Consider the following 26102-nt stretch of genomic DNA (forward strand, 5'->3'; position numbering starts at 1 on the left):
GCCACCTTGTACATCAATAACCCTGGGGCTACCCATTATCCACATACATGGCACTGGGCGGCATAGTTGTACTATCCAAACGCACGATGTCACCATACCAGTCTAGTATGCAGCATAGTCTCCTCTATGCACCTCCGTCACAACAGCACGTGGTTGATAATGTCAACCATTGCTACTCAGGTAGAACCTACCTCACACTGTTGTTCATTTTTACTATGCATGTCACATCGAAGACGCACCGACGCTTCACTAGTCCCATGCATTTTTCACTTGGGCGCAACCAGTGCACCTGTGACTTCGAGCTCTTTGTAAATGGAACATATATAATTTATATGTAACTGGGCTCTGAACTCCTTTTTTGTATGTTTTCTCTCTTCTCCCCCCCCCCCCTCTTTTTGTCTCCTTTTTAGGTTGATAAGTAGGACTTTAGTATAAGAACGGGTCCTCCCAATCACTACCACAATCAGGTCTGTCTAGGGATACAGAGTGTCTTTTCCTGATCCCTGGTATTTCTTTTTCTTTAATTGGTCCTGATGAAGCGCTTAGGATCCCTTAGGGACCAATCTGTAGCGCGAAACATGTCGACCCCCTTTTTTTAAACTACACTTTATCACATTGACACTCGGGTTGAGAGAAGTGGGAATTTATTTGTTTTTATTTCCCCTCTCACAACGGCACATACGTGCATCTCCATCCCCGTTGACTTTTACTCTGAAGCAGGGGTCCTACGAATAAAACTGACAGGGCCTCCTGCTCCATTTTAATTCACATTCACTGACACCTTTTCCCACATACCCGCACTCACCACTGTGGCAAACTCCTAAAAGATCTCCGCTAGAGAGCCCCTTGGGGCCCGTGAGGGACTGCAGCGCCACCCCCACGAGGAGCAACATTGCCCGATGATGATGCTATACACTCGAAAGGGTGTGTGAGGGCACTACGTACAAAACCTAGGAGTACCTTTCTCTTTCTTCACACACTCACCTATCCCAGGAGACTACCCCTTTTCTTTATAACACCACATAATTAGTGGATGTTCCCCTTCATCCATAGGAACTGATACCATCCATTGTAATCTTATGACTATTTGTATAACCTAACTAAAACGTTGTCTGTCATCCATCAGCAGGTGCTGCACGCCATTCCCGATGTTTCCAGGGGCCCCGGACACGACATCCAACCCGGTGACTTCGTCTTAGTGCGTAACTTCCAGCGCACCAAGAGTTTGGAGCCCCGGTGGACGGGCCCCCCTGCAAGTCCTGATCACCACCCGAACAGCTCTTCGAGTGGAGGGGAAACGCAATTGGCTGCATGCACACCACTGCAAGAAGGTATCACCGACCCTGACAACCACGGACAACATCGCCGCCCAAGAAGAACTTCTGGACAAAGACCGACCATCCCTGAGCCGCTGCCCAGATACAGAGACACTCGAGTTAGTAAGATATCCTGATCCCACCGTGCCATCCAAGGAAGGATATAACTTGCGACGAAAGGAGAGAACTTCGGCTAAGCAGACCACAGGCTAAGTGGAAATCTCAGAGCGGTAGCCTAGTCACCTCAAAGGCCACCAGGAGAGAAACTAAACGAAGTCTGTGGTTCTGCCCGCTACCGAGTCTCTTGAAGGTGATGGAAGCGCCCGACATGAAGATGATGGAAGCAACCGGACGTCCGAAGATCCACTACAAAAACCCAAAGACTGACCGAATGCACAGCTTAAAGACTATTGCACTTTTCATTACCCTTCTCTTTTGCCTTCTCCTCGTGGTCACCTTCTGGATCATGGAGGAGGGCACACCCGCTCATAAGATATTGCTGACCACCGTTAAACCTACCACCACAAAAGAACACCATCTGATCTCACTTTCACCCCAACTCCGAGAAAGGCGTAAGGAGTTCTGGAATAACTCTTTTGTGCAGTTGCTCCACCAACACAATCTTGCTGCCAACGCCACTAATTGCTGGATCTGTGGATTGCTACCACATGCCACTGGACACTCTATCCCTTTCATCCCTTCACCTTTTTCTGTCCATGGTTCCTGCCTCGCCTGGCTAATCCTCCTGCAAGAAAGCTACAAGGACAATGCCACTTCCGGCAGAACCATGTCACACTTCTACCATGGGTTCTGGCTGAACAAAACTGGAAGAACTTCTGCCCTCTTCTGCCCTCTGAGATCGAACACTTCCTTTCACATGGACATCCCTGCCAAAGAACGAGTTGAAATGCAAGTGTTCAACAACCCAGCCAGACCCACCTTCTCTTACCTCCGGAAATGGACGGCCGCCATCCTAACAGTGGCCCTGTCCGTCATCAACATCACTGGATTTGTGTGCCTCGAAGGCCTGGGGGCGCAGCTGGTGGGCCACAGCTCCTGCCTCATCACCCGAACATTGGACTCAGTTGACCCACCCTCCTTTGTTGCCTCCCCGAATATGTACTTCGTCTGTGGTACTAAGGCCTACACCTGGCTTCCGAAAGGTTGGGGAGGCACCTGCTACATCGCCTTTGTCCTTCCTCCGACATATGTGGCTCCAGCAAACCATCACCGACAGAAGCGGGCCAAAGACATTGTGCAAGCCGACTCCGCCGGAGCACAGTTCATGGACGCAGTGAAAGGCCTTGTTCCACTCTGGGGTCCAATGGCAAACAGCCGTGCCATCCGCCACTTAACCCAGGCAGTCGAAACGACGATGAACATTACGGCTGGCGCCCTCGCCAACAACACCGCCGAGCTCCAGGCCGTCCGCTTAGTGGCCCTTCAGAACCGCCTCGTTCTAGATGTGGTTCTGGCTGATCGTGGAGGAGCATGCCGCATCATTGGGTCCAGCTGTTGTACCTACGTACCGGATAACTCACCCTCAGTCTACAAAGCAATTGAACACCTCCACAGACTGTCCGCAGAGGTCCATCAAGAACAAGGAGAATGGTCACTGGGGAGTTGGTTTTGGGACACTATTAAAAGTTGGGGATGGAGGCTGTTTTCATTTATCCTCATACCAATTGTGATACTATGTGGATGTTGCTTGGGGATTCAGTGTCTGCCACCTTTATGTTCGCTTTTTATGAACTGCATCTGCCCTAAGACTTTGGACTTTGAAACAGAGCGAATGAAAGCTCTGTATGAGGTGGAAGTTCGGAGTATTATGGGGATAGATCCGAACTAGGCAAGCTGGCGAGATATGTTAAAAGGGAGGACTGTGGAAATTTAGCTTGCAAACTGAACATTATCTGCGCCATCTTGCCTCTCCCCAGCGCCACGCACAGCGAATGCACGGCCGCCATTTTTAAGCACCCCACTCTCTCCCCGCTCATTCTCGATCGCCGGCGCTTTCCCCTGGCGCTGCGAGCATCCCCCCGCGCGCCGGCCGCCCCCGCTCTCTCATACACGGGCCATAAACCCTCTCATTCAGCGCGACCCTGCTATGGGACCACATCCCACACCTGACCGACATCCCATACATGGTCATGCCCCTCTTTGATAAACCCCCTTCCTCTGCGCCCCATTGTCCGAACCGATCCCAGGCCATCACCTAGCCCTGCGGATGCAGTTTATTGCTCCTACTGTAAGGGAAACACCCCACATCAAAGGGATTACGGTGGATCAAAGCCCCTACCCCCTGAGACCCGGCCGGTTGCACACACCCCCGGGAATTGGCGGAATATCCAGCTGCGTGATAGCCATCTCCTACTGTGGGTGGGGTGGGGACTTCTACTGTAGATATGTGTGGGAACGGGCTTGAAGTGGGGGTTCCAAGGAATGTCTTCCCGTACATCAAAGCCTCAACAAGAATGTACCATATGTAATAAAGCAATAAACCTGTGTATAAGAGACCAGGTCTCAGAGATGCAGTTAGAGCACCTCGTGACGATACCTTGCTGTCTGATCTGATGTGTTCTGCTCCGACGGAATAAAACTTTGTTTCCTGCCTTCCAGTCTCCGGCGCCTGCCTCTTTCATTGGTAAATTATCGAGTGGTATGAGAGGCGATTACCGCCGGGCAATACTTGAAAGGTTATCGACTGAAACTGCTGCTACCATTTAACAGGTTTTGCAAAAAGGTTGGGAATAGCTTTTGTCAAGAAAGAAAGACTGAAGCAGTTCGTGCAGTAGATGGTTCCAATTTATCCTCTGGTCCCATAGTACATGATACGGAGGAGATTAGGTTAACTGGGCCTGGTAGACATGTGAGCATTTTGAGATTTAGTCTCATTGATGCCCCCCAATTCCAACTCATTCTGGGGTTACCGTGGCTTACTGAACATAACCCTAGGATTGATTGAGCCAAAAGAACTATTGAGATGTATTCCGAGTATTGCAAGAGTCATTGTCACAATTTGAGATCTGAATTCACATCCTCTTCATCGCCGCAGTACTTGGCTAGTCAAGCCAAAATGATTTTTGTTATGGAAACACAGGAGATTCCAGAGGAATACTCGGATTTGGCAGCAGTGTTTGATGAAAGAGAGGCCAATAAATTACCTCCGCATCGAGATTACGACTGTAAGATTGAGTTGGGACCTGGGGCTTCCTTACCATGCAGTCGCATTTATGCTCTCTCAGAAAAGGAGAATCAACATCTCAAGGAATATTTAGAATTGTATCTAGCAAATGGTTTTATTCGTCCTTCTCAGTCACCAGTTTCTTCTCCACTATTTTTTATTCCTAAAAAAGACAGAAGTCTGAGAACGTGCATCGACTATCGAGCATTAAATTCTGTAACCAAGAAGAATAGATATCCGTTGCCATTAATTTCAAAGTTATTGGATCAGGTAAAGGGAGCACGTGTATACACAAAACTAGATTTAATGGGGGCTTATCATCTCGTGCGAATGGTGGATGGAGATGAGTGGAAAACCGCCTTTCGGACAAGACTGGGCCTTTTTGAATATCAGGTCATGCCCTTTGGGTTATGCAATGCTCCTGCAGCCTTCCAGCATTTGGTGAATGATGTCCTGAGAGAGTATTTGGATCGTTTTGCCGTCGTCTATATTGATGACATTCTCATTTTTTCTGAAAATATGGAAGAACACATTCAACATGTGCGAGTCATTTTGAAGACTTGCTGAAGAAAGGGGCCAAGTTTGATTGGACAGCTGAAACTGAAGAAGTGTTTAGTGGATTAAAAAAGGTTTTTACCTCAGAGCCCGTGCTTCTGCATCCTAACCCTAAAGAGCCTTTCTTTGTTGAAGCTGTTGCTTCCAATTTGGCTATAGGGGGAATTTTATCTCAGAGGGACAGATCTACGGGTCAGCTTCATCCGGTTGCTTATCGGTCTCGGAAGCTGACTCCTGCTGAGTTGAATTACTCCATTGCCAATAAGGAGTTATTGGCAGTCAAGGATGCTTTTCAGGAGTGGAGGCATTATCTGCTGGGTGCTCGACATGAAGTCACTGTGTTCACAGACCATCGGAACCTCCAGTTTTTAAAATCTGCTCGCACTTTGACCCCCAGACAGTTGCGTTGGTCGTTATTTTTAGCAGACTATAACTTTGTGTTAACTTACAAACCTGGTTCTACCAATGGAAAAACCGATGCATTGTCGCGTTTGGATACAGGAGAAGATTTTCCGATCTTGAAAAAAGAATTGATAATCCCAGAGGAAAAGATGATTGGAGTAATTCTGTTTCCAGAGTTTGAAGAGCAGTTAAATCAAGTTCTAGCTTCTTTCAATCTTGCAGATTGGGTCAAACAGGATGAACATAGAGAGATCAAGAATGGCCGACCTTATTTTAAGGGGAAACTTTTTATCCCCGATGTTGAGCTTCAAGCATTGGTGGTTCGCCATTTTCACGATGATTTGCTGGCTGGACACAAGGGAGTGAAGAAGACGCTGGAATTAGTTCAACGTGAATTTTGGTGGCCTTCCATGGAAGCTCAGGTGGGACAATATGTAGCCTCTTGTGAACAGTGTTTGAAGGGAAAATCAGTTAGAAGGGCTCCTCAACGTTTATTGCTACCCGTGCCCCCGGCTCCTTATCCGTGGCACACAGTCTCCATGGATTTCATTGTAGAATTACCCTCTAGTCAGGGCTTTTCCGTCATTTGGGTGGTGGTGGACCATTTCACAAAGATGAGTCATTTCATTCCTTTAAAATCAATTCCAAACGCCACCTATTTAGCTGCCTTGTTCACACAACATGTAGTTAGACCACACGGTATTCCCAGGGTAGTATTTCCGACCGGGGCCCTCAATTTATCTCTCATTTTTGGAGATCATTCTTAAAAAGACTGGACATTGACTCTCGTTTGTCTTCCAGTTTCCATCCTGAGACTGATGGTCAAACGGAAAGAGTCAATCAGGAATTGGAGCAGTATTTGCGATTGTTCTTGATGGATCATGAAGGGGAGTGGCCAGATATAATTATGTGGCTGAGTTTGCTTATAATAATGCAGAGCATGCTTCTTTGGGTTATACTCCTTTCTATTTAAATTCAGGTAGACATCCCAACACATTTGTAGGAAAACAAGAGAGTGAGGTTCCAGCAGTGGAGGAAGTAGTTCAGAATCTTCAAAGGGCCTATCTACAAGCTACGAACAATTTAATTAAGGCCAAGGCTTCTTACAAGAAACAAGCCGACAAGAGGAGGCGTTCCAGTCCCATTTATGAACCTGGGGAGGAGGTTTGGATTTCTACACGAAATCTGCGTTTAAAGGGAAACCGGAAGTTCCAACCTAGATTCATAGGTCCTTTCTTAGTGGAGCAAATGATAAATCCAGTTAGTGTCAAGTTTCAACTACCACAAAAAACTTAGGTTTCATTCAGTGTTCCATGTCTCCTTACTAAGGAAGAGTCCACCGAATTTAGGAAAGAAGGGTCCTCCCATGCCAATTCAAGTCCAGTCAGGGGAACAGTTTGAGGTTAAGCGAATTGTAGACTCTAAAGTTAAGAAAGGAAAATTGTTTTATTTGGTGGATTGGAAGGGTTTTGGTCCAGAAGAGAGAAGTTGGAAACCAAGGAACCATTTGCGGGCTCAACGATTGATTAAAGAATTTCACAGGAGACACCCTGATAAGCCCAAAGAGGGTGAGGGAGGAGTTTTGGTGGGGGGTACTGTCAGGACTGACCAGTGTAAGCCACCCATTTGTCTAAAGTTCCTCCCAGTTATTTGCAAGATCCAGAGTATGCGCTAGAACAGTCCAATAAAATACCTTCCAAACCGCTGGTCGTCCCATTTATTTAAAGGGAGATTGATTCCTTCACAGCGGAATCCACAGCGGAATTTCAAGATGGCCGCCGGCATTGAGCAGCGAGGTTGTTGGTCTAGTTTTTGTCCCTGTTTACCGGCGCAGCTGTGCTCGCGAGTATGCCCGCGGCAAACTGCGCACTTCAACTGAGGCATTTTGGAAAACGGTCGCTTCTCTCTTGGTGGCGTTTTCGATTCCAAGGAAGTTTCCAGGTAGTGAGTTTTCCTGAGTATTGCCAGTAAGTCCTCTTCCGCGGCTGCGGTGAGTAAGCCTTACCTTTTGGAAAAAAGAAAACAACAGTATCCTTAAACAACATAAGGCTTTTGAGGGAACTTCAGTCAGAGTAAGACGTATTAGTCCTTCAGGTTTTGCGGCAAGTTCTTGAAGAAGGATTACTAGTACTCAAGCCTTGTTTATTTAATTCAGTCTTTGACAGGCTTGGAGACATCATTCCTGTGACTGAGAATCTGGTAGAATAATTAAAGAACATCTTTCGGGCAACTCAATTCCACACATTGCCCACAAAGACATTATAAAAACAAAGAGACAATTGTTGGGAGAAGAGTTAAATGGAAAAGACCTGCAAGTAGGTGTAGTTATAGTTATAGTTAGGACCCTGTTTCCATAGGAAAACCGCAACATTCTATTTTGAATAACTTTGGCGCCGGTCGATGAATCCTCGCGAAATTTTCAAAATAGGTGGGGCGCTATGCTCCGCTCCTACCCTGAAAGTCTCGGGGGGATTCGTCAAGCGGGGGCTGAGATAAAAGGGGGGTCCCAAAACGCGTTTTTCCCATGCATTTTTCCATAGGACCTTTAGACACAGCTACAGCCCGAACGGCTGAACAGAGTTCCTTGAAATTTGGCAGAGAGGTAGTCTACAGGTCAAGGAAGTGCCTTTTGTAGGTTTGGTGTAAATCTGTTCAGTAGATTCTGAGAAAATAGCCTTTAAATCAATATGTATATCTGAGCCAGCTTACGGTGCGCTTACGGTGCGCTTACCGTACGCGTACGGTGACGTGCGCGAGCGCGATTCTGATTGGCTGTTCGATCTAAGTAAACATTCGAATCGGTCGAAACCAGGAAGCGGCGGCCGCCATTTTCTCTCTCGCACTCTGAGGGGGGCAGCAAAAACAAAGACAAAAACCATCTAAAGGGGCAGTATATTCAGTTCTTAACCACCCAGCATCGATGTAGGTGTCCCCAAACAACCCCCAAGGCCATTTCGAAAAATCGCCGATTACGCTTACCATACGCGTACGGTCAAAATTATATAAAAAAAAAAAAATATCCACACTCTCCCCACCCCGTGTGCAAGTGGTGCCCGAAGGGCACCATTTGTGCATTGCATACAAAACAAATAAAAGTACAAATTAATACCTTTTCACAACGAAGCGCATAATATGTCCCCCATGTGCGCACGGTGCGCGAAGCGCATCGTGCGTACATGGCCCATCCCGCATAACGTGGCCACGCGGTGCGCGCAGCGCACCGCGTGACCACCGTGCGTGCACGGCACTAACTGCGTAAAGTGGGCGCGCGGTGCACGAAGCGCACCGCGTGCTCACTGTGCGCGCACGGTGCGCGAAGCGAACCGTGCGCGCACGGAACGAACTGCGTTAACTGGGCGCACACGCCACGAATGGCGTACAGTAACTTAGCATTTAAAAAAACGTACAAATTCACTGAAAAAACCATAGGTTTCACACACGTTATAGTTAGGAATTAGCATTTAAAAAACCTTGCAAATTCACTGAAAAAACCATAGGTTTCACACAAGTTATAGTTAGCTGTACATTTCACTCGTAAAAAACCAATGAAATTCCCCCGTTATAGTTAGTGCAGGCAACTATAACTCACGCGACCGCAATCCTCTGCTAATGACATATGTGTCTTTATGAAAAAAAAATATTTGTAATATATGTATAACTAAAATTTAATGGAAGAAGACATGGGCAAATAAGTGTCTAAATACAGTATTAGCATCAGCAGAGGATTGCGGTCGCGTGAGTTATATTTGCCTGCACTAACTATAACGGGGGAATTTCATTGGTTTTTTATGAGTGAAATGTACAGCTAACTATAACTTGTGTGAAACCTATGGTTTTTTCAGTGAATATATATATGTATAAGGATACTTACCGACAATAGTCGAGTTCTCTCCCTCTACTAAAGAATCTTGGTGCTTCATTGACGAGTAGACCTTCAACAGCTGAAAGAAAAAGAGAGTAGATTAAAAGACTGCCTAAGGTTTTCGCAAGGTAAATGAAGGAAAAGAATATAGAAAGATTTAACAATCTAGATAGACCAGAGAAACTATTTAACCCTGTGTTGCTTTTCTATTTAGTATTAATCAACCTAGAGAACCACTGAGTAGCGGAGATCATATAGGCAGCAAAGCTACAAGAGAACAGATAGCCATCTACGTAGGACAGGTAAAACTCATTTTGGTATTTGAAGGATTAATTAGAAATGTTGAGTATAGTTGTTTAAGAAGTTTTATTTTACAGGAAGGCTACATGAGAATAGCGGCAGACCTGTCCAGTTGAAGAAGAAGTGGCGTTTCTCTTTTCTTCCCAATCCCCTTTCCCCCCTCTAGTTGCCAGAGTATATATTGCTCGGGTAACGGAGTTGGGGAATCGTGGAATTAACATCGGCTCCTGCGGAGGACTAGTTCTGGGACAGGTACTTGACACTGGCCACCCAAAGATCATTGAAGAAGGCACGTGGAGAACAGTCCTGATGGCCAAAGCAAATAGACCCTGAAACAACCGCCTTTTGTGGCTGCGTGAGCGACTTCGATGTTGTCCTGTTTGCAGTTCTCAGTGACGCACACAGTCCCATGGTAGACTGGCAGAAAAGAATTCAAGGAAATTCCTCTGAGAGAGGAGTCCTGCCACAAGAGCGAACGTTGAAACTCATTCACCAGCGGATCCCGGAAGCATCATGGCCGTCGAGGAAGACTCTCAACAACCGCGCTGTCGTCCTCCATCTTTGCAGTTTAGCCATCTATGGAGACAGGACATTTTCAAAGATATCTCTGCAGCGGACTCCACCACGGCTCCTAATGCACCATCCAAGTAAACTGTGTAAATAGACTCGAACATCGTGAGACCAGGCAGGACACAACAACAGTGCCCATGCGGACTGTCTGCAGAGAATTAGTGGTGTTTTGTTGTTTGTTCTTTCCCACAGGTTGGACTTCATCTATTTATTTTTGAATAACATTTGGGAGGGATTTAGTGATCTGCTAGACATGGTCTGGTGTTCCATCATATACCATATGCAACCAATCACACCCCGCGGGCTGGCCTCAACACCCACCCCAAACCCATCCATCACAGGTGTGTCCGGTAAGGGGACCCTGCAAATAAAAGGGGTCTGGGCGCATGTGCCCTGGGCCAGTTCCAGTACCATACACTGTGTGTCTGTGTGGTCAATAGTGTTTCATTAGGGCCTAGGGCCTAGGGCCTAGGGCCCCAAACCCTGCAAAAGCTGAGCTTGTATATTTAATATTAAACATGCCATCAGTAGATGGCTAAACATGGCCACTTACCGGATTACCGGATGTTTAAACACAATTTAATTTGTTAAATATCCTACAGTGGCCATCCAAGGAAACTTCTCAAGCTTCCTTGGGCCTCCTTTCAGTTGGAAGGGGGCTATTGCTTTAATTGCAGAAATTGAATTACGGCTCCATGAATTATAGCTCAATTCCTTGCAGTGTTGCGATTTTTTTATTTTAACAAAGAACATAAGCTAGTGATTTCATCATTAGTGATGCCTGTTCATTGTTGGGGAGCGTGTAACCACAAGACCCAGACACAATCTGGGATAAGGGAACCAGAGGCACGGGGTACTGGGAGCAGGCAGCCTCCAACAGAAACTGTTTACCACAATAGAGCCGCTCCCAGTAAGGTCTCGCTAGTGCTAATGTAAATTAATTCGTGAGTGCAGACATCTCACCAAAAGTGAAGGACTGGTCTCACACACCACCTGGTGTCATGCTTCATCATTGACCAGTCCACGCCCTCTAAAAACTTGGTGTTCACCCCTGAAAACATATATGAGAGCTGCCCTGGGATTACTGGTCCATTACCATGATATGCCAGATGGCTAGCTGCACACCACAGCGCTTCATCTGCTCACATTGGAAGTCTTAGTCAAGCAAAATAGTAGGGCTCCAGGGAGTATCGAGTGACCACAAGTGTCGCAAAGGAATCAGTGAGTGTGATTTAACAGAGGAGTGAGTTAATTAACTGATGAGTGTATAGTAAGGTGTACAAAGAGACAGACATCTGCTCTGAAACTTCTCTCCAGATTGACAAGCGTATATACAAAGATGTACATAAGAATTGTACGGTGAATCGTACGAGGACGTGTCGGACACATTTTCCGACCCGAGGACGTGTGGGGAAATATTCCCAGTGCGGTTCGTATGGACTTTTTACCATGCGAATCGTGATTGCCAGTTCGTACGGCACTTGTACGATTCGTACGGTAAAAAGACCCGATACGAGTCGTACGGGGACATTTTTTACCGGATCGTGATCGGCACCAAACTGTGTGCACCACCCCACAGCAGGGGTGGAGGCAGACGTTTCACCAGATACAGGGGGTGGTAGAGGCCTTATTGGGTAAACCAGAGTTGCAGCTCACTCCAGCCACCCACAACATCCCCAACAAATGCCCATGTGAGAGAGACAGAGTTACTGAGAGTGGAGAGCAACTGATACTGAGGGTGGGGAAGGGTTCACTGAGGGTGGATTGATGCAGCGAGGGTCAGAGAGGGTGGGGGTGCACAATTGTTTTAATTGCAGAGATTAGAAGGTTTAGGGTGTAGGAAGGATTGGGCAGTGAGCTTGAGTGTATGGCGAATCAGGAAGAGAGAGTGCTAGGAGGGACTTAGAAGGACAGAGAGGGCTGAAGGTAATGCACTCAGATCTGAGGTGCACCAGTGGGGAGGATTCTCAGAAGGTTGTACTGAGATATTTAGTGAGTGCGGAAGGGTTAATGTATTGTAGTGAGGGTTGTAGTGAGTTCTAGAGTGGGAGTGTGTTTCAGAGTGCTGGAGTCCAAGAATGTGTGATGTACAATTTACAGGATTACAAATCCCAGTTCATATTTCAGTTTTCAAGCCTTGATCAAGGAAGCTGAGTGGATGAAGTTACACTGCGTGGAAAACATGAAGACGATCATTCAGAATTTAGTGTCACTGCAGTGTCCTGCATGGGCGAATGTAGCACTTACCTGAGCCGTCTGACTGCCAGGACTCGCCCGGGTATGACTTGGTTCTGACTCCTGAGCCCTTTTAGCATGCATACGAGAAGAAATCCCGGGGAATTAAAAGTTCAGAAAGCCCCCTCAACAAATGTCTCATGCATAACACAGCCTTCCAGTGCAAGGCCAGGTGCATGCACCTGTGCACGAGGTGCAGTTATCCTCTGCAGAACTTCGCTGCAGAGTTACTCCTGCATGCGCCCCTTGCTTATATTCAGTCAGGCCCTAGAGGATGGGGTACCCGAGCCAAAATCAACCTGGGGAGGGGCCCATGTGTGCGCCATCCTCTAAATATCTATACAAATCTCCCCTGGACCTGGTACCCTGGGGGGGGGGGGGTGAAAACATGTGTAGGAAACCACGGCAAAAATGTTTATCCAAATTGGGCCCCAGGGTGTCAGGGTCTTCCTACCCAGCCCTCCTTGTTTTTTTTTTTTTACACTTTTACTTTGGACTCGACAGAGTCCGAGTACCAAGATGGCTGCCACTACTTCCTGGTTAAAGTGTTGGCAACCAATTAGATCTCATTTTGAGATTTCTGCGATCTGTGTCCATAGATATCTATAAATATTTTATCTTTAATAACTCCAAAACTACAGAAAGGATTTACATCAAATTACAAAAAGGGTTCTTTCTAGACCAAGATGTAGCTTTCTACCAAATTTGATGTAATTCCGTTCAGCAGTTCGGGCTATAGTCGTCTTCAAAATCCCTATGGGAAATTGCATAGGGAAAACACATTTTGGGACCCCCCCTTTTCCTTGCCCCCCACCAGATGGATCACTCTGAAACTTTCAAGACAGCAGCTGAACATTTCGTGAAGATTCGTCAAATGGCGCCAAAGTTATAAGCAAAACAGAAAATGGTTTGTCTATGGAAACTAGGTCCTAACTATACCCACATACTATATATATTCATTGAAAAAAGCAAAGGTTACAGGGACATTGTAGTAAGGCTCACATTTCACTCGAACACAACAGCTGTTATAGTTAGCTGAGCTAACTATAACTTAGGCCCCCACAATGCACTGCTTATGATCTTATATATTACATCACTCATGACTTGGTCAGTGACATCACTGATGACATCACTGGTGACATCATCTGTGAGTGGGTGTGTTAGTGTCTGTGTGGGTGAGTGAGTGAGTATATGAATCTCTGAGTGTGTCTGAGAGTGCATGAGTCTCTGGGTGTGTGAGTGAGTAAATGAGCCTGAGTGGATCTGTGAGTGGGAATCGGAGTCAGTGAGTAGGTGTGTGAGTGTCAAGTGGGTCTGTGAGTGGGTGCATGAGTGTCTGGGTCTTTGAGTAGGTGCATGAGTCTCAGAGTAGCTTTGTGAGTGGGTGTATGAATATCTTATTGGGTCTGTGAGCAGGTGTGTGAGTCTCTGAGTCCACCTGTGAGTGGATGTATGAGTGTCAGAGTGCTCTTTATTTTCCCTCTTCTGCTGTGTTTTGATTTTCTGCTTGTGTTTCTGCCCTCTAATTTTGCCTTTTCTGCTCATTTTTCTGCCCTCTGTTTTGCTTTTTCTGCTTTTTCTGCTTGTATCTTCCCTCTTCCCGCCATTTTCTCAAGACCTGGGTTTTAGACTGAGACCTTGCACCCCATTGCACAGATACCCCCAGGGATGACAGTGCTGCACTCTACAAATGCTGATTGATTGAATGAGTGATGACTGCACAAATCTAGTAACCCTGTTTAGATCTAGTGCCAAGGCACCATTGGAGTAGGGTGAATGTGTGTTATTGTCACTTCTAGAAAGCATTCAAGAGACCGCTTGCCTCATCTTTCTATTGCAGCGACCTTCTTAAGAAAGAAGCGAAAATCATGTTTTCTATGGCCCTTTTTTAACATATGAGCAATGTGTAACATGTAAAGGATAGGATACTTTTTAAGTTTGGATGGATAATGGCCAAGCAAATATCTATTTACATTGCATCCTAGTAAAATGACACATTGAAGGCCTAGTTAATCTGTGAGAAAACAAAAAAGTCAGGGCGGAATGCTGAAATTAAAATCAATTGCATTTACTCAGGCCGCTGCCCCCTGCCACAATTGGAAGCAGAAGAATGAAAACCATGTGGTCAGCACCTACATGCCCCATCGCACATTATTTGTGCCACATGCACCCATCATTTAATATAAATATTTTTAAATTATGCAGTTGATTATTATGGAGTCCTACAAGAAGCCCTTCCTGAAGGAGCAACTTGCAAGGCTTTTTCATACTAGATCTGTATAATTGAAAAGATCTCGAGTAACACTTTCTTTGAATTTAACACTTCCAAAACCTGTTGTTAATTTACAATTGACTGATGTTGAAAATCATTACTTTTGCAGACCTTGTCCAGATTATGGCTGATCATTTTCTATAAACTTAAATCTCCCTGTTTAATGAATTTATGAATCGCATTTTCAACATCAAGTGTTACCGAACACATGACTGGAAATTGTATAAACAGTCATAACTGCTATGCTTTCACGTCATGCTAACCTATGTCACATCATGCCTAAGCTAAGCTTGACTAAGCTAAGAAACATGCATGCCAAACTACTGTCAGAAAGTGTAGCATTTCTCTAAGTGGCCCACTAAGAGGTCTTCTGTTCCCAGATTAACATTTTTGGTTGTTTTCTTAAACACGTGCTTTTCATTTAAAATACTAGCCCCTTAATGCTCACAAGAACCAAGCATTTTGTGAAGCCAGTCAACGGCATCATAACTTGTTGCACATTGCATTAAAGTGGGGCCCGGCCCCATTTGTCATGGGGTGTGGGAGCCGTGCAGCCTCCCCAGGGCCGATTTTAGCCCCATGGTCCTCATTCCCCAGGGCCCAGCCATTCATGAATGGGGGACGGGGCCATGTTGCCCCCTTGCCAGGCTGATTTTCACTCCGGGTACACTATAACCTGGGGCCCGGCCATGTTTCACTGGGTGACCTGGAGCCTATCTGGGGCAGCTAGTGCGCTATGGGACCATGAGGGGAGAGTCAAGGCCCCCATGGTCCCAGCCGGTTCCCCGCCTCTTGTGGGAGCCGGCATTGCTATTTCACTCAGGGAGCTACTGAAAATGCAGCTCCCTGTGTGCAAGAGCAATAGTTCCATCTCTTTCCCTGCCCGCATCCTGCCAGTTGATGGCCTATCCAGGTACACAGAACACCCCTATTCTTTGGCTGTCTGTGAGGAATAAACAAAGTCAACTACACACAGTCACGTAACCCAGGAACTGACTGTAGGCACCAAACAGCTAGAGCAGGAAAATACCAACTTTCTAAAAATTGCATTGTCAAAATTGTAACTGAAAATCCAACCATTAAAGAGGATTTTTAATTACACTTTCTCAGACCAAACATAAAAAGGTTAACCTGCTCACAATCAAGACTTAGCACTTATTGAATGTAATAAGTAAACCAATGTTATCCTACAAGAGAGAGAGACCTTGTAGTAGTGAAAAACAAATTTAAGAGACTTTTCCATACAAGGGCATGTAAAAGTTAAAAATACATGTCCAGCTTTTTAAATATGCTGAGCCCTGCTCTATGGGCTATTTAGGGTCAACACTAGAGGTGACTTATATCTATTAAAAAGGCAGGTTTAGGTTTGGTAAAAGGTTTATTTTGTAAGCCTGGGCAAAGCACTACGCTACGCTCGCGTAGTTTGCGAAGTTTGAGCTACTTCGCACTATGCGAATTGCACGTAGCACAGTGCGAACACGCGTAGCGTAGTGCAGCGGTCATTTTTTGCTTGCTCGCGGTCCTCAATGTCAAGTTGGCAACCGCGAGCAAGCAAAATGACATCCCGGCGAGACTTTTTCCTCGTTCGCGATCAGCAACATCAAGTTGGCGATCGCGAGCGTGGAAAATAAACCACCCGGCGAGATTCTCAACACGAGGAGGTCGGGTTTCTCATTGCGGGTGGTCGCGTATGCTCGCACCAGCTCGCGATGAGAAACTACCAGTCCGCATTGAGAAAGCTGCCGCTCGAGTAAAAATCTACTCGAGCGGCAGAAAACTACAGCTCGCACTGTGCAAGATGCCGTTTTCAATGATTGCACAGTGCCGGTTGCTTGTCCGCACTGTGCAATCATTGAAAACGACATCTTGCACAGTGCGAACAGGGTACTACGCAGTTCGCGAACTGCTACGCGTAGCTCGCGTAGTGTGAAGTGCACATTGCGTAGCTACGCGTAGCGCTACTTCGCGAACTACGCCCAGGGTTAATATTTTGTCACATCGAAATAGCAGTTAAAAACTGCACACACAGGCTGCAAAGGCAGGCTTGAGACATGTTTAAAAGCTACTTAAGCTGCTGGCCCACTAGTAGCATTTAATATGCAGGCCCTGGGTACATGTCATACCCCTGTACTAGGGACTTACAAGAAAATTAAGTGTGCCAGTTGGGTGTAAACCAATTTTACCATAATTAAAGGAGAGAGCACAAGCACTTTAGCGCTGGTTAGCAGTTGGTTAGCTGTTTGTTGTACATTCTTGGTCCAAACATTTAGTCAATAAATGTACATACAGCTATTGATGGTGTAGACAATATGTGGTCCAAATCCTCATTTGGTCAAAGGATACACAGGTGAGCAAGCAGGGTGAGGCTCATCATAATCGTACAATATTAGCACGCTTGAACATCCGTCCGCATATATTAAACATACTACAATAAATAATGGCATTATATAATATTAATATAGCATAGCCTGAACACACAGATATGAAATTAATGAATATTCAGCCAGGAATGACCTGTTCTTGAAATAATTCCATTTTCATTTTCTGGAACCAGAAAGAGCACTTTTGTGCTTCTGACCTATTTCCTAACTACATCTGTGCTAGATGTCCATTAAAAGAGTTTTAGAGTTTACAAGTCAACAAAATTGAAATAACTCTTACACAAGCAGATATGTCATTGTTAAATGACAACAATGCAAAAACTGACAGAGTACAAAAAAACACACAAAAACGGAAATATGCAAGCTAACATTATCCAGCATTTTAATCCTTTTCAAACCACTTTTCATATGAATACCTTTCATTAGCAGCAGCAATGTTTTCCTCAAAACAATTAAAGTAAAGAAAAAAACTAGCTATTTAACTGTTGTATTATAGTTAAACTTTAAAAGACTTTTCTTTATAGTACACAACTTCCTTAACCCCTTCCCCGCTCATGACGGAGCCGCTCCGTCATGAGCCACGGTTGCCGTGTGCTCATGACGGAGCGGTTCCGTCATGTCACGGCCGTTGGCGGCCGCTCCGCCTACGCGGCGCTGTTTCCCCGCCTGACCGGGGGGACAACGCAACAGGGCGGAGTCATGACGGAACCGCTCCGTCATGAGCACAGCTCAACCGTGGCTCATGACGGAGTGGCTCCGTCATGAGCACAGCGCCACCGCGCTGCCCCCCCCGCGCCCCCCAACGCTGCGGCGGAATTCCCGCCGCAGCGAAGGGGTTAAATATGCTTACAGATTGTTAAACTATAAATGAATATGCATCATTTACATTACAAGTGAAAAACCATGTTAATAACATGGAAATTCTTACCTAAAACAGCATCTGTGAATATAAAAGTACACCGCTATTTGGGAAAATCAATGGTCAAATGTAATATTCATAGCTTTATTAATCAGAACACAATATTTTTTCCCATCTGAATACCACACTGAAAGATCTAATTAAAGACATAGAAGAAACTCAACTACAATTAAACAAAACATTATGAGTTTTAACACTGAATAAAATAATAATTGATTTAAAAATAGTTGCCTTTTAATTCCAATGAAACAGTGCATATTGACACGAACATGTAATTATGAAACCAAGTTAAAACAAAGCAAACAATAAACAGTAAATGGATTTGATGAATTATACATAAACAACGGAATAGCATTGCACCAGGGAATAACAACTACTAAAAAACAACCTATTATGTGAAAAAGCAAGCACTCTAAAACTACTCTATATAAAGTCATACAGTTTGCTTTAAATATCTACCAAAGACAAGAGAGTAATTAACCACTATGACACATCTCTACTTTACAGTCCAACCACAAACAACATTGACTGTGAAAAGAACATGCAGGCCACAAATAGATAAAACGTTGGGGAAAACAAGAAAAGTGTTGTTAACCTAGCCTAAATGGGAGACAAAATAACAGAGCCAACGCCCTCTGGAATGATAATTGAGGAGGGAAATGACAAAAATTCGAAGCACATCATGAACATACTCTATACATAAAAATCAAATGGCCTACATTTGTCTTCACAGTTGATCAAGATAAACTTGAAATACACAGAATAAACCCTTTCCTTGGCTGCACAAACAAAAACCAAACTATTCCCTGTTGAAAAATGTACCACAGTTAAGCCTAATAGGCATACAGAATGATGCTGCACAAAGCATCACAAAACACACCATTACATAAAACAATAAAAATGTTTTGAATAGTGCCAAAGAAAAGTCCCTAAAAACAACAACTTTTATAATCAGGATGAGACATTAACTCTACCCAAAGATTAATTACATATGGTAAGCATAATGGAAAGGAAAAACGGATATGATTCTTCAAACAAAACGCACACCCAAAAGTATAATCAATCTAATCTGACAGCACTTGCAACTATCAATAAAAAAAGCATCAAAACCATAAAAAGTTACAATATCTACGACTACTGGACAAGGCAAGGTTGCTAGAAAGTTGGCAGCAACGGCAACAACAAAGTCCAAAGTTTAAAGTCAATACGAGAGGAAAAACATTTGATACTTGTAGGGCAAGTGTTCAACAGCAAATTCACATAGAGCACAGTCATTATTGACAAAGACTGCCCAATATGGTATCTGCCATATCTAACATATTTTATTTTATTTATTTATTTAATTTATATGGCGCAACAGCTACCCAACAAGGGTTTCCCGGCGCCTGGACAAAAGCTGAAATTGTGATAATTATTGATTGAATAGCCAAGTCTTCAGTGAACGACGAAACTGGGGATACAAAGTTTCCCTACGTATGGCAAGAGGAATTGAATTCCAAAGAGTAGGATCCAGAAAGGAAAAAGATCTACCACCCATTCTGGAAAGTCTGACCCTAGGAACTTGAAATTTTTCAAGTAAAGCAGAGCGAAGATGACGGGTCGGAACATAGGGACAGACAAGAGTCTGCAAATAGTCCGGTGCTAGACCCCGTTTTATCTTAAACATAAAGCACAATGCTTTAAACTCGACCCGCTTTTCAATTCGAAGCCAATGAAGATCCCGAAGATGTTTAGAGATAGAAGAACATCTGGGAACCCCACAGAGGAGTCAGGCAGCAGAGTTCTGTACGAGTTGCAGCCTACGGGACACAGCCTTATTCGCACCCAGGAACAGAACGTTTCCGTAGTCCAGCCGTGATGTAATAAGAGCATGGACTACGGTTTTTTGGGTATCTCTAGGCAGCATCCGAAGAATTTTATGCAACCATTTCAAGATGGTGAAACAAGTAGCAGCAACTTTGACTGCTTGATGATGCATCGTCAAAGAGTCATCAATGTAAAAGCCCAGGTTACGAACATGATCAACAGGCCGAGGAAGAGTACCCAACTCATTCGGCCAATGAATGGAGCGCCAAAGATCTTTCTGCTTACCTAAAATAAGGACCTCAGTTTTATTGGCATTGAGTTTCAGATAATTTTTACTCATCCAGATGGCAATTTGGCGTAAGCCCGACTGGAGGGCAGAAATGGAGCAGGAATCGGATTTCGAAAGGGAGAAGATGATTTGAGAATCATCAGCATATGTAAAGAGAGACAGTCCAGCATTGTCAGCAATATCAGCAAGAGGCCTGACATACAGATTGAAGAGCAAGGGGCTCAAAATGGAGCCCTGAGGAACTCCAAAAGGCAATGGAAAGACATTAGAACTGCCGATGCAGAAAAGACTTGAAAAGTGCGTTCGGCTAGGAAGGAAGTTAACCAGTCCAGAGTAGAACCGCAGATACCAAAGGATTTCAAAGTGTTAATTAGTATAGGATGGGAGATAGTGTCAAAAGCCGCGCTCAGATCAAGTAATATGAGCGCGACTGTATCACCAGCGTCCAAAAGAAGTCGCAGTCTTTCTGTAACCCCTAAGAGCGTGGTCTCGGTCGAGAAGCCAGCACGAAAACCAGATTGTGAGGAGTGCAGGATTTTGTTAGTTTCAACAAACTTGGAAAGGTGTATATGAATATGCCTTTCCAATAACTTAGAAAAGAGAGGCAAGAGAGAAATAGGTCGGAAATTTGCAAGGACTTTGGGGTCAGCAGCAGGCTTTTTTAACAAAGGGACAACCATTGAGTGCTTCCAGACAGGTGGAACAGTAGACGCTTGCAAAGAAGAGTTAAGGACTTCCGAAATAACCTAAAGATGAATGTGATCAAGTTGTTTAATAATGGAAATGGGTAAAGGGTCATTGGGGGAACCAGATTTTATTGTATCAAGAATAGAAACCAAAGAGTCCGGTTCCAAAGGAGGCCAAAAGGCCAATTGTGAAGATACATTAGGATGTTTTAGAAAAGTGCTAACCGAAATTGAAGGTGACATCATGCAGGTCAGGGAGGAATAAGCAATTTCAGAATGTATATTCTCAATTTTATCTGTAAAGAAAAGGGCAAGATCCTCACATAAGTTCTTGTCTAATGGCAGAGGCTTAGCTATAGTTTGGGCACCGGCTAGATTTTTTACTAAACTGAAAAGTGTCTTAGGACGGTTTGTAGCAGTTGTGATAGTTTTACAAGTGTACGCAGCTCGCGTAGATTTACATAAATCATGGTATGTTTTAAGAGATTTTTTATATACTATTTTCACATCAGGGGCATAGTTTCTTCGCCATCTCCTTTCTAGTGCTTTACATTTAGATTTTTCGACTTTGAGAGTATCAGTATACCATGGAGCTGGAGGGCGATGATAAGTCAATTTTATCTTTGTTGGAGGAAGGCATTCATCCACAGCATGGGACAGCCAGTTATGAATATTATTTGCAGAGACATGTACCTATGGTGTAACAATAGGAGTATTTTCACTAAGCAAAGTGTTCAAAATAGTGATATCGATTTTTTTCCAGTCCTTATTAAAAAACATGGACCGGGAAAAAGCAGAGGGCAAACTAACAGGAGCCGGAATTGTGAACTTCAATAAGAAGTGATCCGACCAAAGAATAGGTAAAGCTGGTTCACATTCAATAGAAGAAAGATTAGAAAAAATAGGATCTAAAAAGTGGCCAGCCTTATGTGTAGGGCCGGAATTGCAGAGAGTAATATTCATGGCTAAAAAATCAGCAATGAGATTAGAGGACATAGAGTTTGTGGCGTCTTCCAAATGAAGATTCAGATCACCAATTAGAGAGAAATTAGTACAATTCATTAGTAAGGAAGATACCAAACCAGGCAGAGTAGCAGAACACGAAGAAGAGGGACCAGGAGGGCGATAAACCAAAAGCTCCGAGAAAGAGAATTTAGGAGTAAGTGTAAGTTTGAACAAAGCAGCTTCACAATTTGGAAGGTTAACAGAGTCCAATTTGCATTGAAAATGTTGTTTATAAATAATAGCAATCCCCCCACCTATCCCAGTGGCTCTATCCAATCGGGCGATGGCATAGTTAGACGGAAGGGCAGTAGCAATATCGGGCCCTGAACTGGCATGAAGCCAGGTCTCAGTAAGAAAAAAGGCATCCGGTGACTCCTCCAGGAGAAGGTCAAAGATGAATCTTTTGCGCTGGGGAAGTGAGCGACAATTTAAACTTAAAAATCGAAACTTAGGAGAAGAGTTCTCTGACATCGTAATTTATCTACATTCATAATCCAAAGACTGGACCAAGGAGAAAGAGCAATTGACACCTGAGCAGGTATGAGAAATAGCGTTGTCAACAGCTAATTGAATGCAGTCTTCTTGGCAGGGCGGCCGTAGAGCAAGGAGTTGTGCGGTAGAATAGACTAACCTTGGAGAAAACAAAGGGGCAGGGGTCCAAGCCCCAAGCCCCGGTCGGCCGCGGACGGGTGCAGACGGGCTTGCCTTTAGCGCGCCTTCGGCGCGCCCGCTGCGCGGGTCGATAGGCATGAAAGATAAAGCCTTCAGAGATCATGTGACAGAGCGCCCGCAAATCCCCGCCTCCCCGACCTCAACCCAATCAGATTATACTGCTATCTCCCTCCACAACAAACGGGAAAGCCCGTGGTGGAATGGGGAGTTGGCGGAGAAATGAAACAACGGCGACAAAAGCTTCACACTCAAAAACATGCATGACCACAGTCCTATCTTCCACAAATTATTATTTTGTTAATAAACATGTTAACATACTCATACCTGAGTGGCTCATTGATAAAAACAGAAATAGTATTACAATTTGTAATTCAGTTAAATAATACAATAGTGACACACTGTTCTTTAATTGATGGGTACTATTATCAAGTACAATAAGAAAATCATCACAACACATGACTCTATAACACTGTGCAGCATAAATACGAAGACAGAGAAAAGGGCTTGGTAGCATATCCATCACTATCAACCTGTAAAAGCGGCTAGAGAACCCTGTAGTACTCCTGTGCATGATTTAATTGAAAGATTGAGGTTTAATGTGGTGATGTGGTGTTCTGGGGAATTGTAACCCTACAATATGTGACAAGCTTCGAAAACAGCTAGTAGACCTTGTCTTGGATCTCTTTATGAGTCTTATTAAATATAAACATAACTACTATTTAGGTTATGTTTATATATTGGTCTAAGGAATGATCCAATCATAGCTCTTTTAACTTGCTCCTGTAGTTTTCGTTTTTCTTTCAGTTTATTTTTTTATTGGCTTTTGTCAGGCTACAGTCATAATCATACCAAATACACATAGGTTGTAGGTGGTTTTGGTTCACAAAATTATTCTTTCACCATCTAGTGGTACAGTGAGTGAGTGAGAATACTTAAAAAAAATTTAAAGGCAGGCCAAATTAGCATAAAAGTTTAGTTTTAACTTCCTTATGAAAGACACCATGATTGACTGTCTGCTGAAAAGCACTTGACAGACTGTTCAACAGTTGATGGATTGGACATAAAAGGTCCTGTACTCAAACAGGCTCGCCTGAAACAAACAATAGTTAATAAGGACAGGGCTCTAAAGTGCATAAAGCAGGTTGAAACATGTGAATGAAGTTTAGAACAGATGCCCTGGAACGGAAACCATATCTTTCTATGATCCCTGAAGTATGAACAGGCGTGTAGCTTGGTTAGGAGGAATGTGGGGGTGCAAGCTTAAGATTTCCCAACATTCACACTGGCATATTTTGTTAAAATACATTATGAGAAGCAGGATACGAGGAGGACTTCAGAGGCAGGGGAAAGAGAGAGGAGTGTTGATTGTTTGGGGTACTTAAGACACAATTGTTTTCAAACTAACCACGTTTTAAGGGAAATTAGATAGTCTGTTAGTATGTGTATGTTTTTGTGTGTGTGTGCATGTACACATCCAGGGTGAAATCTAACAGATATCTCACCATACCAAACTGAAAGCACCTGTACCCAGCTATTTACTACAGAATATATTATTAGGGAGGGTGTAACAGCCCAAACACCCCCCCCCTGAAGCTGCGCCACTGATTATGAGGACAGTCACCTGGAGTCTAGACATGCTGCGGCAATTTTTCTACAATTTCAGTACTAGGGACCACTGGCTAAACCAATTCAAAAATTCTACAGTTCAAGGGTCAAATACCATGTTAATATCTTTACTTAACTTCCTTGAGAAATCACTGCTTATTGCCACACATATTCCTTATTACAGTCCATGTGCAAAGGAAAACAACTCTTGAGCACTAGCCCAAAAGCATATCTAACACATTTTGTCACTGTGCAATATTATTCCATACTCTGGGAAAACAAAATACTACAGAAATATTTTTTTTATACACAGGTATAGCTAGTATACATGCAGATAGATAAAAAGTGATATGCAATTAATTACAATTTATTACACTTTTTGGAGAGGCAGAGGAGTCTCATGACATTAAAGGGTCTGAATGTTGTGAATCAATACGGAACCAACAATCAATGCCATAAATAGTAGAATCATCTGCAAGAATAACACATATAATACAGAGAGAGCATTTCCATTTCTGTAACCTTTTTACCCACCATGTTCCATGGACCTGCCACTCCTATCTACTCTGAGTGTTCTGTTGAGCTGCCACTCCCCTCTCACCTGCCTAGCATTGTCAGATGACTGTAACCTGTCCCTGCCACCTCCACCCTGCCTGTCCACATGCCATGCCCCTGTCTCCTTCCTCCTGTCCTCCATGGTCCATTTTACTGCCACACCCTTCTGCCCTCCCTGGACTGTTGTGCTGCAACTGCTCCTCCTGCCTGCCCCTCGCAGTCTGTTGTGAGGCCCCTTTCCCTGAACTCTCTTGCCTGTGCCTAGGTCCTGACCCTCCCTTCTATCCTCCATGGTCCTTTGTGCATGCCCCTGCACCCTCCTTCTTGCCCATCATAGCCATTGTGCTGCCCTAACCCTCCCGCTTGCCATACATGGTCTTCTGTGCTGCCATGGTCCCTCCCACCTTCCCTATGTGGTCAGCTAGCTGCCCCTGACCCCCTCCCACCTTCCCTCCATGGTCTGTGTGTATGCCATCATTGTCTCACTGTTGCTCTCCATGGTGTGCCTTGTTTCGAGTGCCCATCCTGCCTGACCTCCATGGTCATCTTGCTGCTCCTGGCCTGCCCCCTTGCCCCCAGCCCTCTGTTTCCATGTGCAGACCCCTATTTCCTCCCTCCTGGCTTGTCTGTTCCATTGTAATGCCCCTGATCCGTCCCTCCTGCCCTTTATGGTCTATTATGCTGCAGCTTTCTCTCCTGTCTGTCCATTATGGTCAGCTAGCTACCATTGCCTCTTTCCCCTCTGTTCTCTTGTCCATGTGCATGGTCCTGTCCCCTCCCTATTGCTTTTTATGGATTGTTGTGCTTCACTCCCGTCCCGCATGCCTTGTGTGGTGTATTGTGCTGCTGCAAACCCTGATGCCTGCCCTGTAGGGTCAGTTTGGTGCACCTCTCCATGTCCCTCCTGTCCTCTGTTATCCGAGTCCATGTCCCTACCCCAATTCCTCCTGCCTACCATGATCCAATGTACCATACTTGCGAACATTTTGAACTTGGTAAGAGGGAGAATTTGAGAAAAAACTGGGGTATTGATTTTCCCCTTTGAGTTACATTGAAAAAGAGGAGATTGTAGACAGGAGACAGATCAAATAAAGCCCATTTGAGCTTAAAAACATTGGACGTTTCCTGGCTGAAACGGGTCTGTTGGCATGTATGGTTGTACTACCACTGCCTCTTCCTTCTGCCCACAATGGTCTATTATTTTGCCACAGCCTCTCATGCCACTCCTGTATTGTTAGTTTGTTGCCCCTGCCCCCCTTTCCACTGCCCTCCATAGTCTGTTGTGCTGCCACTGCCCTTCCTGCCTGCCAGTGTGGTCAAATTGTTGCCTCTGCACTCTCCTACCTGCCTTAAATTTTCAGAGTCCGCGCCCCTGGCCTCTGCCTCTCAACAGTATCCCAATGAACAACTAGATTGCTAACATTCTATATTTATTACAAAAGTGTGTAACGCCTGACTTCATCTTGATGTAATCAAAACTGTAATACC

General features: G+C 44.6%; 1 long non-coding RNA gene across 1 annotated transcript in view; it reads right to left on the reverse strand.

The window, feature by feature from the left end:
- The window catches only part of LOC146860588 (uncharacterized), a 56726-nt gene that overhangs the window by 24321 nt on the left and 6303 nt on the right, over positions 1-26102 (reverse strand). Inside the window, exon 2 of the long non-coding RNA XR_014979180.1 lies at positions 9329-9398. This is a non-coding gene — a long non-coding RNA (uncharacterized LOC146860588). The remainder of the gene's footprint in view (positions 1-9328; positions 9399-26102) is intronic.

Source organism: Triturus cristatus, chromosome 3_1 (assembly GCF_964204655.1).
Source record: "Triturus cristatus chromosome 3_1, aTriCri1.1, whole genome shotgun sequence".
Classification (NCBI taxonomy): Eukaryota; Metazoa; Chordata; class Amphibia; order Caudata; family Salamandridae; genus Triturus; species Triturus cristatus.